Source organism: Neomonachus schauinslandi, chromosome 10, assembly GCF_002201575.2.
Source record: "Neomonachus schauinslandi chromosome 10, ASM220157v2, whole genome shotgun sequence".
Taxonomy (NCBI): domain Eukaryota; kingdom Metazoa; phylum Chordata; class Mammalia; order Carnivora; family Phocidae; genus Neomonachus; species Neomonachus schauinslandi.
Genome location: NC_058412.1, coordinates 3,500,588 through 3,513,219, shown reverse-complemented (window position 1 = coordinate 3,513,219; position 12,632 = coordinate 3,500,588).

Below are 12,632 nucleotides of genomic sequence, written 5' to 3'. Positions count from 1 at the left end.
GGAGACTGACCTTTCTTACTGCATGGAAATGCCCTCCTTTGGCCATGAGCTGGCCTGGTCGAGCTGGACAACACAGGGGATTCTGGCGGCTCAGCAGCAGCATGTCATGAAGAGACCAAGTTCCCTCAGAAGATGCCCCAAATGGCAAAATACAGATCTGGTATTATTGCTGTCATCTCCCCCCGCCCTCCTGTCTACACAGTCTGTACGTGGGAGTGTGCGCACGCCCGTATGTTTGCGGGTAAGATGTGGAGACAGCAGGAATTGAGACACTAGTTTTCAAATATTTCTTAAGCAACAGAGCATTTTTTTTTTTCAAGTACAATTCTAAGAAATTCAATCTATAGATCAGATTTTAGAAAAGCAAGCTTGGTAGGAGTAGGGTCCCAACCTCACCCCCACCAGACTGGCCTCCCACACATTCCCCGAGCTCCTGCCGTGACATGAAGAATCCTTACAGTGAGGAACACAATGTGAAAAACCACTGGTTTAGCAGAAAGCGTGTGGGGTGTGAAGTGAGAACATATCAAAATGAGAGGCGAGCCACCAAATCCCATGGCATCTCAGACAGGTATCTCTGCGCGTCCACCCCTGTATCTGCAGAGGGAGGAGATAATGCCCTTGCTGTCTCATCCTTCTTGAGCAAAAGAAACCCCACTCTTCCCAGAACACCCGTAGAGTGTGAACCAAAAGATGAAAACAGTCATGCAACCTTGCCTGATTTCTGGGAATCCGCTTAGGAAAAATAAGTGCGGAGTTAATACTTTGCAAGATGAGAGATATGCTCTGGGAAATTTTAGAAATATAAAAAAATAATAACAGCTATTTATAAAATACAACCTACATTTATGAAATATAATCTCCATGGGTACTCTGTCTCACACACCAATTGAAATATCTGAAAGTTCGATGAAAAATATATTTGGAAATCTTCTAAAGTCACTATTTTGTGTCAAAGTAGAGATTAAACCATAAAATATGTCTTCATTCACTTATTTATGAATCTCATTTGGTCCATATCAATCAGCCTGATTGAAAATTATTGCCAAATAGGCAAAATACAACCTGTAGAGTGAATTGAAATACGAAATTGATCTTTTAGGGCACATTTTATTTTCGTTCCCCCTAACATCCTTACAAGGTTCTGGTCTCCCAACACGGTTTGCAGAGAGCCCTGGTCCCTCATTTCTGAATTTAACTCTGGGGGAGCTTCCATTTTTCAAACCTACCAAGACACACTCGTGCTTAGAAACATATTATTTTTTCATCTTATAATTTTTCATTCTCGTGAATATGATTTGGATCATTCTAATAGAATGATATTTTAATTTTTGAGAAACAGGTAACAGAAAAGTGACAGCTGGATGTTCACAATTATAAGAACTGCGTAAGGGGCGGAGCCTGGATGGCTCGGTTGGTTGGGCGTCCAACTCTTTTTTTTTTTTAAAGATTTTATTCATTTATTTATTTTTATTTGAAACATGTGGGAGCAGGGGGAGGGGCAGAGAGAGAGAGACAATCCCACTTAGGCTCCACGCTCAGCACCGAGCCCCACGCGTGGCTCGACCTCACAACCCCAAGACCACGACCCGGGCTGGAATCAAGAGTTGGACGCCCGGGACGCCTGGGTGGCTCAGTCGGTTAAGCATCTGCCTTCGGCTCAGGTCATGATCCCAGGGTCCTGGGATCGAGTCCCGCATCCGGCTCCCTGCTCCGCGGGGAGCCTGCTTCTCCCTCTGCCTCTGTCTCTCTCTCTCTGTCTCTCATGAATAAATAAATAAAATCTTTAAAAAAAAAAAAGAACTGCATAAGGGACATTGTTGGGTTTCTAAAAAGTTCTTGCTATAAGGATATGATTTTCACTAGTGCAGGGAGAGTGAATCCAGACAAGATGGAGCTATTCACAGGGAGGAGTATGCACATAACACTCCCAGCCGGAATGACTTCCGCTTTTATCTCGCAAACAAATGTTTATGATTCAATCAATGCATTACCTTAAACTTAAAAAAGGTATTATTACTCACAATAGTACATTCCCTGCATTTGTTAAACATGGGCTGTGCATCAAGAACACATCAATTGTCTCCTTAGAGTCCCACAAATCTCCTTTAATTTACAAATGAAGTCACTAAGGCTCAGCCTAAGGAAAGTCAGTCATTGAACTAGCTTCGGGTCAAAATGTTGAATGCTTGCCTAATTTTTTTGTCTGTGAGTTCGAATCTCTCCCTGCTTGGTAGATTTGGATTTGCTGAGAGCACAGCTCAGCATCGGTGGAGAAGGAGTTCCAGCAGACTGGAGGCAGACTTTGTCGAGCCACATCTCCCCACTGGAGCTTGCCGGCAGAAACCAAACCGTCCAGAAGGCTGACTCGGGTTCTCCAGTCGTGCTCCTGAGGACTACAACATAGCCACGTGGGTCAGTGCCCTCCTATTCTCCTCTACACAGTAGGATGGAAAGAACAAGCTATAGTTACCAAGTAAGGGAGAGTTTGTGATTTTCGTCTGCCATGGCCAAGTCAGTCTTGGGGCATTTAGAACCATTCAGCCAACTGGGCTTTCTTTAACAATAGTACTCTTCATGAATTAGCTTCCTCTCATTGAATATTCATGTGAGCTGACCTCTTTTAGCACCTGAGATATGTTGTACTGCTTCCTCACCCCATTACTTAGAGACTGTATCAGTTAGGGCAGTTACCTTTCCCCCAGATAGCCCTGGTTTATTCCACTGTAACTACTAAGAGTACACTCTTTCACTCTCAAAGGACACTGAATCAGATAATAAATATTATGGTCAACTGACTCATAGACACTATTACGTACGGTGTGTAACTCTATATCACTATCGGAAGTCAAGGTACAAAATAGAGCAAATATGTAAATAACTGTATCAATAGCTATCAGATGACAGCTTTAGTAATTGAATTTAAATTACCATTTGTTACTGCCTAAACTAATTCTAATATTCCTTTCCAGGGCTCATGGTAACAGCATGGGTCTCCCAACACTTTTTCAATGAAGTAGAAATAGCTTGTTTTCTACAATGTCAATGATGACAAGCCTTTTGGGCCAGAAGGCTTTGTATTCTCTGAAATCTTGGCACTAGGTGTATTCCCCCCCGCCCCCCGCCCCCAGCCTTCTTAGTCCTGGAGCAGAAATCTTGATGCTGTGAGCTACGGTCCACAGGCAGGGAGAATGAGTAAGAACAGTAGATGCACTGCCGTAGCCACACACATTTCAAGGGAGCAGCATGTTATTTTTTAAGTGCAGTTCTGCCCTGATTTCTTTACAGCATGAAAGTAATCCATTCTTTAAATAAAGCCATGCTGGGTAATTATTAAGGTGGCACATCTTAGCTTGGTGGTAGCCCAATGTCCAATAATTAGTTCACTGTCAAACATCAGCCTGAGCTTAGAGGAAAAAAAAAGAAAGAGAGGGAGCAAGGGGAGAGGGGGAAGGAGGGAAGGAGAGAATGGAGGAGGGAAATCTAGAGAAGGAAAGCATAAACACCAGCCAGAGGATGCACGTTGAATGAACTTAGTGTGGAGCTCTGAAGCTCACAGTGGGTTCTAAGAGAAAGACTCACTAGTGACGAACAAGGGGACAGTATGTTAAGGTGCAAAGTAGCCATAACTATGTGAGTAACGGTAACCATGTCTGGCTTGCTCTGCTTGCCCCCGCGAGATCAGAGCTGTGATGGCGTAACCCACTCGGGAGGTGGTGCAGCAACATGGTGGAGGTTAAGGAGGGATGAATGCAGATGAAGGGAACATGGGCAGGACACAGGACCTGTTAAGGATGACTTAGTCTCCGTGCACCAGAGAGAAGACGTTAGGACGGATACCGAGTGACACGCTTTACGTCAGCAGCAGGACATCAGAGGGGACGCTGGTCCCTGAGCAACACCGGAGGTCAGTTTATGCGTGGATGCTCCCACTGAAACCAAGGAGGGGATTTTCCTGCCAAGATAGCTTTAAAAATATGGGGATGTGACTGAGGAACTTGGAGCTTTCTTCACAGAAGTGTTTTGTTCCTTTTGGCAGGGTGTTGGAGAGGCAGTGGTGGGCTCAGCGACAGGAGGCCCTCGGGCGGTGACAGCGCATGCGGGGGTGGGGGGGTGGGGAGGGGAGGGCGTGTGCTGGGGCCGGTGGTGCCCTGTCTCCCTGTGTGCCCGGGACTGCTAGCAGTTCCCACATTCCAGAGCCTGGGGGTCTCCTCTCCAATGTGTTACAACATGGTGGCCCCCACCCCACCCGAGAGAGCAGGCGACGTGTGGCCCAGAGTGCCCCCCACCCACGGTGGGCAGGGTGGTGGGGCCGCACCAGCAAACCCTGGATGGCGGTGAAGGCAGAGCAGGGAGCTGAGGCCATCGCCCCCACTGGGATAGTGGAGACCCCTTGGAAGCCCATGCTCCCCCACCCAGGGACTGTGGGTTAATTGTAATGAAGTGTGACCTGGGGATGGGGATTTTAAATCTCCCCCGAGATTCTAGCATGAGGCAGAGTGTGAGAACCACTGGCTTAGAACAGGTATCAGCACACCACGGTCCATGACTCAAACCTGTGCAGTGGGTCGGTCGGTTCCTGTAAATTAGTTGCTGTTGGAAATCGGCCCCACCCATGTATTTACATGTTGCCTATGTTTGTTTTCCTGCAAGAACACAATGCTGAGCAGCTGTCTCAGAAAGCACCAGGTCCCAAAGCCTAAAACATTTACTATCTGGCCCTTTAGAGGAAAAGATTGCTGACCTCTGACCTAGAGGAGGTAGTTATCAAAGTCAATATGCTTTGCTCTATGATATGACTTTAAAAACTCATGTAAGTTTTTTACTTTACTTCATTAAAGGACAATTCTACAGGTAGGTTCCTTGTAAAATAAGTGGGTCATTCTGGGAAGTATTTTCTTGGTAGTTCAACAGATGAAGGAGATGCTCAAGTTAGTGATCATGCAGAGGAAGATAGCTGACACGCGGAAGGATTGAGAAACTACCTAGGAGTACAAGGTACTGAGGGACCTGGAGTTCCTGCAGAGAGAAAAAAAAAAAAAAAAAGGAGTGAGGGAGGAATTTGATCATTGTGCTCAAATATTTGCAGCACTCTAATGTGCCAGAGGGTTTAGATTTATTTTATGTAACCTCACAAGGAAGATAGATGCCCAGTAGATGGAAGATGTGGGAAATTAGATCTGACACAGTATTAGATAGAATTTCTAACAATAAAAAATTTCTTCATGAGATCATTAGCTTCCTCTCATTGAATATTCATGTGAGCTGACCTCTTTTAGCACCTGAGATATGTTGTACTGCTTCCTCACCCCATCACTTAGAGACTGTATCAGTTAGGGCAGTCTGATTGATATAACAAATAGATCCCAAAGTGCATTTTGTTGATATATTCCATTTGCCCATGGGGTGCCCTGATTCAGCCCTGCTTTTTGCCCCAGGATGTTGCCCTGTGGTGGTTCTATCTACCCCATGCCCTCTGGCTTCCCTTTGGTTTTCTCCAACAGGGAGCTCCTGCAGAGATTGGAGGGAGGGAATGGAATGAGGACAAGGTATTATTGTCTGATTCCCTCTCGGGAGGTCATCTTGGGCTGGCCATGTTCTTGACAAAACTTCCTTCTCCTCGAAGGGAACCTGCTTGATGCCTCTCTTCTTGGCTTCCAATAGCCTCTTGTCCCCTTGTCCCTTCAGGCTGCTGGTAGACCTAGGTCACTGCGTGTCTTGTGTGGGTCCCCTGTGATCTGCCCATACTTGTGTAATTGGTCTCTTTGCAAATAAACTCTCCTCAAATTATCCTAATTTGACTGTGCTACCTGATTTCTGTCAGTATGCTGACTGATAGGTGGATATTGGCTCAACCACAGTCAGACTTTATTTCTCACTCACAGAAGAGTTCAAGGTGGGTGCACCTGCTATTTTAGAAGCCTGGACACTGGCTCTGCTCTCTTCAACACAAGTGTGCCCTGGGCTGGTGCCTTCAGTGGGAAGGGTAAATAAAATATAAAGACGTGCATATGGGTGCCTTCTGTGAGCCACACCTGGAGATGGTACACCACATATGTATATTCCTTGCCTAGAACTCAGTCATGTGGCTTCTCTCATCGCCGAGAACTGTAGTCGAGTGGGGTGGAAAGTGTCATCCAGCTGTGTGTGCAGGAAAATGAGGAGGTCGATTTTGGTGAGGAGCCAGCTGTTTCTGCCGTAGGCACTGACCATGTGTTGGAAGCAGTTGGTCACTTCTGGTTGGTCCCTATTCATAAGTCAATGGTAGGGACCCAAATCAGGTCCTAAGTGAGCTTCTGCTATCTCAGCCTACATAAAACCAGGTAAAGTCTCTAGTATTCAGAAACTACAGCCAGTTCTTACCACGTAATTGGCCATTTTGTGCAGGAATAGAAATCATATTCGAAGTCAGGTCTCTTTACATCTGCAAAGAGGATGGGATATCTGAATACATTTTTCCATTCCTTCTTTGCATTTCATGATCTCTTCACTTTAAATCTAAACCTAATTTGTACAAGGCTGTGGGTCTCCCACAGGACAGACATTGAAATCAATCTGAAAATGATAGTAATCAAAAAAGGACAGGTCCAATGTACTGGCAGAGAAATAAAGAATGTCATTGCACAAATATAAAATGAATCTTCTAAGAAAGAATCTTTAATGAGAGAGATCCTAACTTAACAGTCACATTAAAGTGGAAATTAAATGGTATTTCTGTGTAGTAGAGTGAGAGCTGTGCCCCATTTATTCCCCTAGGGGCACATGTGGTGGCAGAAAGTGGTGTTATAGGAATCACTGGTGCTCTGACCAATGCTCTTCTGCCAACTGCCGTCCACATCTGTCAGCTGGTAAGAGTACTGTCAACCTCTCCCAGAGAGACCTGGAGAGTTACACCATGTCCAGCCCATAGACCAACACAGATCGAAAAGGGAGCACAGATCGAAAAGAGAGCAGAGATCCAGGCTCTTTTGCCTTTTCAGAGACTATGTCTTTCTTTAGTTTCTTTTGATGCTTCCCTCACTCCCACTTTCCTGAGAGGCATCCTCAATAAACCATTTGCAAAAGAATCCCTGTCTCACTATGCACCAAAGAACCTGTGTGAAGGTCACTGGTATAGGAACTATAGTCCAAGGACGGAAACTATTTGACACTTAGGCTCTACCTGCAGCCTCTACCCTTCCATCACAGATGTTTCTACTCAGGTGATGGTAGGGCTCCAGAGACATCACTGATCAAGGGAGCTCTAGCGCCATCTTGTATGTGACCCAGTATAGGATCTACTGATGACCCTAAATGGAGGGGACTAGGGGCCTGGGAGGGTAAAGATGCTGGTGATTGGTAGCAAAGACTGCAGCTTCAGATGGTGCTCTGGATGCAGCATTTCAACTTAGACAGTCAGTGTGGTGAATTTGGCAACATGTTACTTAGAAGAGAACAGCCTATATCTGCAACTGGAGCAGGGTAGGGCAGTAGAGTCAGCATTGACTCAAACTGTAGGTGAGTCCTCACTGCCATCATCAGCCTGGGGTGCCAGAGACTGGCAGATGGGAGTAGGACTAATATACTGCAGATGGGCAGATATTGCACTTCTACAAAGGTTTGCAATTGGGCAGATGAAGGTTCTCTCCAGGGAAGACACCTATAAACCAGTAAACTGACCTTGCTTAGGATCCATAGATTTGCAAGGCTTGGGGGAGTCTGGGGCACATAATAAACAAGAGGTGGGCAAATAGCCAAGTGTGGGCCCCCCACCTTAAGGCTTCCAGAAATGGGGCTAGTACTCTTCTGGCAGGGTCTTCTTCCCAGAGAGTGGGGTAAAGAAATCAGGAAGACCATTCCCACAGTGGTGGTTCTATTACTATGATTCTGACACTGGAGCCAAAGTGTCCCCTCTCCCACTTCCCAACCGAGCATCGTTGTTAGGTTTGGATTCCAAGCTTTAAGGAATGATAGTGTATAAACATAGTCATGAAATTATATTTGCAACCTAGACTAGCTGTATGCTCTTTTCACATTTTATTTTTACAATCTTTTAAAATATGAAGGACTTTTGTTTCTTCAGTTGAAGTGATAGGGCTTCAAAGGAGCCAAGTTTAGAATTTGAGACTAACCCATGTGCTTGTTTAGGATGCAAATGAGTTTGTATCCTTTTCCCTTTTGGCAGGAACTGTGTGGGCTTAGAAATAACATCAAGATGAGGTAAAGGAAGTAAATAATTTATTACTGGATGAAAAACATTATTTCCACTTATGTTGCATATTTAGTAATGTAAGTCAGGCTATGTTCAGCTTCTAGAGGTTCAGAAGTACTATGCATAGAAAGAAAGTCATCTAAAGATCTCAGTGAACAATTCCAGGTTGATTTTGTTAAGACTGTGATATACACAATTTGGTAACTTAAACTTCAATCTCCTGTTGCTTAGATATGTTCTATAAGCAGCCTAGTTCAGGGCTCTCTATGTAATACACCTATTCCCTCCTCTGTGTCTTGGCCATTTATGTTTTACCTGAGAAGTTGCCTGACCACACCTGTTCAAACACACCATGTGCCTTCCTACATTTCTGCACTTCTACAAAGGTTTGCAATTTTTAAGTGTGTTCTTCTTCCCCATTTATCGGTAAGCTGCTTGAGGCCATGGGATGAATCTATTCATCTTTGTTCCTTCAAATTTAGCATAATGTTTTCGTCATAATCCATGCTAAATGTGCTCGTTAAATAAAAGGATGAAAGAATGAATGAAGAAAGATTCAGAATGAGCTGAGTGGCTTGGACGTATAGCTGAAAGTAATTTGTGTAAACACAAGAAATGTAATTTTCACACTGGGAAGATTTTTAACTCTTCCACTGATTAAAAAAATGACAATATTGTTAAAGGCTGATCTCTCTACGTGTGGGTATACATTTTTATATAAAAGCAGAATTTGTGTATTTTTTAACTGTCTTTCACCTCATAGGGGCAGCCTCTTCTCTAGAAAGTGATCACACACACACACACACATACACACACGCTTTATCAAATATTGATAAATGGTTAATGGAAATCAATGGAGGCTGTATTTTGCATGAAAATGAGCTACACTGCCCCCCACAACACCCAGAAAATATCTAGATAAGAAGTGCAAGAGGAAAGTTCTATTATAGATTTGGATTGGTAGGCGTGACCAAAGGAATAGATGAAAACAGTGGATATTGGGAGAAAGGACTGAGTGAGGGGCAAACACTGTGTAAGGCAAACATAGGAAGCCACCGAAATTGCCATAGATGAGCTGGAAAAGAATGGAAATGGAACTCAAGCCACCACTGCCCTTGCCTGGATCACTGAGTAGCCTCCTAAGTGGACCCTCTATTTCTGTCCTGACAGACCTTGCACGGAGTCTCAACATGGTAGCTAAAGGGACCCTTTGAAAACGTAAGTGGGGACTGTCTCTCCTCTTCCTCCAATGGCTTCCCTCACTCCAAGTAAAGGACATGAACTCATGCTCTCATCACGCCCTACCCTCACTTTCTGACCTCTTCTAGCACACCCTCTTCTTGCCCATTCAGCCACCCTCAGGGCATCCTCTGTGATCCCCTTCAATGCACATGTGGTGGAGAACTGAATACTGTACACGGGGGAAAGTCAGGTAGAAGCTGCTCTCCCTCCCTGCCCCTTTTGGCAAACATGTCCCTAGGATGGGCTAAGATGATGCTGCTTTCTTGGCCTTCTCTGATGCTTGGTTAGAGAAGCCCACGTTGTCTTGTGTGACTCTGGGTCCAAACCAACCACACTAATCCAGCACCAGGGAAGGAGGTTCTAATTTCTTCCATGTCATTCGAGAGGCTTGGTGAGAGGGAGGGCTGGATTCGGACACTTGGGGGTCTTGACCCTACTATTCCCCATGCAGAACCAAACTTCATCCCTGGTGTCTGAGGGGAAGGCGTCCCTCTTACCTGTTGACATCCTCCTTACACTTCTTACAGCCCCTCAGTACTTCTCTGGCAGGACTTTTACTCTTTCTACACAAGTAAATAAATGGAAGAAGGAAGACCGTGGTCCTGGTCTTAACTAGTGCCTTAGAGAAGCTTTGGTTTTGTTCTTTCTTCAGGTGGATGGTGTGACTACCAGGACAGGTCCTCCCCCACAGAACTCAAGGGTCTCTGATATTCCATGCCAGCATGTCCATGAAGAAGGAAATATCAGAATTGGTTCTTTGTAATCTTACTTTTTTTTGCTATTATCTACGTATGTGATTTAATTCATAGTTTCTCTGAAATAAAGTTTAAGAAAAACATAGATATTCAACCATTTGAAAATTATCGAGTATAATTTAGAGTTTAACTACACTACAATCATCTCTTAGGCTTTTTCTCGGAAACATGGCTGCCATCCCTCTCGCATGTGCCCAGAGCTGTGCTCACATCTCCCTCACGCTGCCTGGAGTGCTGTGGTCAGCTCGCTTGTTTTCTTCTTCCTGCAAGGCCAGGAATGCACTGGCACTTGTGCGTGAACCAGACAGCACATGTATGGAATCTCACAGGAAGGGTTTAGCATCCGTTGAGGGTTCTTTTCTGCAGTTAATGTTAGGAGCTGATGTGAAGGAGATACTTGCCGTGTCCTTAGGTCCTCGGGTTAGTTGCATCAGGAGACCTTTATAAGTCAAGCAGAATCCTTTCTCTGATGAGCACGGGAATATGAAAGCTGGCAGGCTGCCAGTGCCCCTTGCATGTCCTCTTCTTCCCAACCCAGGGACCTTGGCCGCCATTCAGTCTCTCCTTGCTCCAACAGCTCTCTGGCACCAGAACAGTGGCAGAAGACCAGCTGTTTCACACGAAGAATTTTTATGGTAAAGATGCTATCGTATCGGATTTGAAAACTGTTTTTTTTAAAGCAATAGTTTATCAAGAATTGTATTTATGGGTAACTCTATGATTGAGCCAGACATCTATTTCTAGGTGTCTCTATGTCAAATGGGCATTGCTGAGAATTCTCTTACACAGGTATTATGTCCATACAGAAACAGCACTCTGCTTCATTCTGCATGTTAGTTCCCTGTAGAGTTCGGAGAAATTTTTGTTTTCCAGAACTCAGCTACTCTGTCAGGCAGTTTTATGTATTCTTGGGTCTTTTGTAAACACACGCGCACGGGGATCCTTCACAACAGAGACAACTGTCCACGTGATTGTCATCCTTGCATGGTTATTTGAAGACCCCACCCAGGGGCAGAAACTGAGGAGTGAAGGAACGCTCCTTGACATTTATCCACCGTGGGTACCTGATGAAGCACTTTTCCAAGAAATCATCATAATGTGCCCAGACGTGAATTAGAATTAGGGGAAAATCAAGTACAGTTTGGTTGGCTTTGCTTTTATCATTTCAGGGAATGATATTGAACATGTCAGAGATTCCCAGATTTCATTGTGCCATTTCTATCCCAACATTACAGAAAAGTGTAACCACAGCAATCCCCTACTCTCTGCCCTGAGATCTATTTCCACAAACTTCCATTACATCAGATTCGCTGAAGGACAGGTGAGCTCAGCACAGATTACTTCTTGAAACTGATCCTCCCCATGACAGTGCAAATTCCACTGGATGGATACTCCTAAAGTCTATTTGTTCTTTTACCCCAAATACTTCTTGAGGGTCCAAATTATGCTAGTTACTGTTCAAGGTACCAGATATATAGCAGTGCACAAAAACAGACAAAACCCCTGCCTTCAGGAAGTTTATATCCCAAGGCAGAGAGGCAGATGACAAACAGCATCAACAAGGAGTACATTGAAAGTTCAATGTCAGCTCTATGGAGGAAAGTAAAGCAGAGAAGGGAGTCAGGGAGTGTGGGGTGTGGGGCAGGATTGCAGTGTTGAATAGGATGTCTGAGAGCACACATATATAAATTAAAATTTTACAAATATTTTTAACACATAATTTTAATATATTTAAAAAGTTTTCAACTGTCACATTGATGGGTTTCTTTTTTTGTTTTTGTTTTCTTGTTTGCTTTTAGCGGTTGCAGAGGGAAGCTCATTCTTGAAAAAAAATGGTGCTATGTTCCCCATTTATTCCTTTTCAACCCAGAAATTCACAGATAAGCTATTTGCATGGAAATGAGTAGGTACTAAACGAACTCATGAGTGAATGAATGAAGTGACGAGTTCACCAGAAAGAAGTTTCACATAGGAGAGAACCAAGCTCACATTTTTGGGAAGGTGGGACTCACAGGCAAACCCCAGTCAGAGGCTGATGTTGCCAACAAGGGGGACCAAAGGGAGGGAGTGAGGTTAAAGAAAGAGGAGGTGGTGAACAGATTTGAAAGCTAGAGAGATCAAAGAGGATAGGAACAGGAAAAAGGGCCCTGGATCTAGTGGAACAGTTTCAGCAGGCTGGGGATCGGGAGCCTGTTACGGAGCGGCAGGACTTGTCCACAGTAAAGGACTCCAGGCTTGAATTCACACTGTAATGCACTCTTTTAGATGCATCTTTAGAAGAAGAAGAAGAAGAAGAAGAAGAAGAAGAAGAAGAAGAAGAAGAAGAAGAAGAAGAAGAAGAAGAAAAAGAAAGAAGAAAGGAAGGAAGGAAGGAAGGAAGAAAGGAAGGAAGGGAGGAAGAAAGAAAGAAAGAAAGAAAGAAAGAAAGAAAGAAAGAAAGAAAG